The 2,791-nt window shown below is 40.9% G+C and overlaps 1 non-coding gene across 1 annotated transcript; it reads left to right on the top strand.

Annotated features, from left to right (window-relative positions):
- The first annotated feature begins 1,877 nt into the window (after positions 1–1,877).
- LOC120224032 lies at positions 1,878–2,033 on the top strand. Its single transcript, XR_005526450.1, has one exon. It is a non-coding gene; the product is annotated as a U1 spliceosomal RNA (small nuclear RNA).
- Positions 2,034–2,791: the final 758 nt, after the last annotated feature.

The raw sequence follows: 2,791 nt of genomic DNA, 5'->3' as shown, positions 1-2,791 counted from the left end.
AGATAACACCAGCCCGTAAAAGAAAAACACAGAGAAGCTGGAGGCAGCTTCGCAGGTGATCGACTCAGTCAGGATTCCCTGGCCTGAGGCAACAGCACAGATACTGCCAGGCTATCAAGCCCTGAACTCCCCACAGGGGACCCTGGCTACTCAGAAGAGGGGCAGAGTGTAATGCAGCCACTTGGGTCTCCCTTCTGTACACTCAGTGTGAGGAGGATGAGAGAATATGCAAGACAGGGAGACCAGCAAAGAACCCCAGAGAATGTAGGTTATTGATCAGAGTCCTGAATCTACCCGATATACAACACTGCTCCTCTCGCCTTGCTATTCACCTCCTCACCACATCCTTCTTCGAGCCACGGCTGAGTTTCTTGTCCGTCAGGACAGCCAAAGTCATAGAGGTAAAAAAATATCGTTGTCAACTCTCAAAGAAGGAAGAAATGTTTAGGCTAAAGTAGAGTGTTATTTTATGAACATGAAGGAAAGTAAACAAAGCAGAAAAAAGACTCAGTAGCTCCAACACCAGATCTTCCAGAGAAGCAGAAATCTATTCTTCGCTTAAGAATAGAAAAATGGGGGAGCCTTGTTGGTTCAGTAGGTTGAGCATCTGTCTTTGGCTCAGGTCATGATCTTGGTTTTGTGAGTTTGAGCCCCACGCTGGGCTCTGTGCTGACAGCTTGGAGCCTGGGACCTGCTTAGGATTCTGTCTCCCTCTCTCTCTCTCTCTGCCCCTCTCCTGCTTGCACTCGGTCTCTCCATCTCTCAAAAACAAATAATAAACATAAAAAAGTTTTAAAAAAGAATAGAAGAATGAATGTTGTATCTATTCCTGGGCATCCTCCTGCCACAGGGTTATTTTGGGGCCACTTTTGACCCTCCACCAAAGTCCCTGTGTGCCCTTCTCTGTCTTTGGGTTCTGATAGCTGCTTCCTCCCGGACAACTTCTGGCCCACGATGGGAACAGCCACAAGGAAATGGATTCTCTTTTTTTTCTCTCCCCTATGGTCATCCTTCTGTAAAATTCTCATTGTTTTATTAAATTTTCCTCACCTGACTCAAAAGCTTGTGCCAGGTACCTAATGGAAGTACAGCAGCATATGCCTCATGTAAGCTTTACAAAACATAATTCCATTATCTTCTGCTTACATATCGGGTTTGTGAGGAGTTCAACACCAGTGTCAATAAGTGACTAGTACATCGTATGTTATAGAGCAGTCCTCAGCAGTCACATATAAACACTAAAATTTTAATGTGTATACATGTGTGTAAACTACATTGTAATCTACTTGAGGTTAGGTACTAAATTTTACACAGTGGAGCTCAGATATTTGTTCTGTGAGCGAATAGAGAATGGATGAAACAATTGATACATTTCCTAAAAGTTCATTTTTCCAAGGCAAACAGCTTTCTAAAGGACAAAAGGTGCCCTGTCTTGTTTTTCAAGGATTAGAGAATGTAAGAAAGCTGATTGTCCATTTCCACCAAAATGGTAAGTTTGCATCCTAGGGGTTTTGTTCCACTTAAATAAAATTTCTGTATTTCAACATCTAGGGAAAACCATTCACTATTTTTGGGTATTTTTTGTTTATTTTGTTTTGTTTTTCTTTTCCTTTACCCTACCATACATATTAAACTAAGACCACACCTCTGTGAGAGATGTAAAATCAACCTATTTTGGAATTAGAATATGCATTGACTGTAATGAATATTCTGATTAAGCCCCAAATTGAAGTCTGAACAAGGGCACCATATTGAGGCTTCTCTGTTCTATTACTCAATTGCATTGTTATAGATGCCCTTTATATAATATAAAACATCAACTCTGGTTAAGGAACACTTTAATCAGAACAACATTTCATTAAAAAGGAAAAAAAAAGATAATTACCTGAGAGAGGAAATACCATGCCCGGGAAGGTGATTTTCCAAGGGTGAGGCTTATCTATGCACTCTAGATGTGCAATGTCATTTCTCCAAATATGGAAAAGTCAACTGTATTATATGCAATAGTGGGAGACTGTTGGTACTTTCCCCTGATATTTTAGGTTCACAAATGTTGCATTCTATAATTTGCTGCCAGGTATTTGTAAGTTAGGTTTGGCCCTGTTTTTGTATGTAGACATTTTCAGTCTAGTAATTTTGCAGTGTTACTCTGCTGTGCTAATTGACATTTTCTCTCCTTCCAAGATTCTTTTTTTTATGTTTATTTATTTTTGAGAGAGACAGAGTGTGAGCAGGAGAGAGGTAGGGAGACACAGAATCTGAAGCAGGCTCCAGACTCTGAACTGTCAGCACAGAGCCCGATGTGGGGCTTGAACCCATGAACTGTGAGATCATGACCTGAACTGAAGTTGATGCTTAACCGACTGAGCCACCCAGGTGTCCCTTTCTTTCCAAGATTCTGGTCATTCTGTGTGATTTATACTTATGTTTGTATCTACTTCTTGTGTTTGATTTTGTCTTGGCAGGATTTATCCTTTTCTCCAGTGTTTAAAATCTTTTAAAAGGCTTCCTTCCTGCTTTGTGAGGTGCCAATATCATCTCCAAATATCTGGTCCTGCATTTTAAACCACACCTAAAGACTCCTTCTCAGTGCTTCTCAACTATTCCTACCTTTGCCTCTTTACTGCTGTATTTTTTTTCAGGGATTTTTCATCTTGCTTAGTGTGGTCCTTGACCAGAAACTTCAGCATCACCTGGCACCGTGGGAGTGTGCTAAGAATGACGCATCAGAAATCTTGCCATTTGCAGCAATGTGGTTGGAACTAGAGGGTGTTATGCTAAGTGAAATAAG

The sequence above is a fragment of the Hyaena hyaena genome, unplaced genomic scaffold (assembly GCF_003009895.1).
Source record: "Hyaena hyaena isolate Hyena2069 unplaced genomic scaffold, ASM300989v1 scaffold_1093, whole genome shotgun sequence".
Classification (NCBI taxonomy): domain Eukaryota; kingdom Metazoa; phylum Chordata; class Mammalia; order Carnivora; family Hyaenidae; genus Hyaena; species Hyaena hyaena.
The sequence above is the reverse complement of the archived record's forward strand: the minus strand, read 5'-3'. Positions and strand labels throughout refer to the sequence as shown.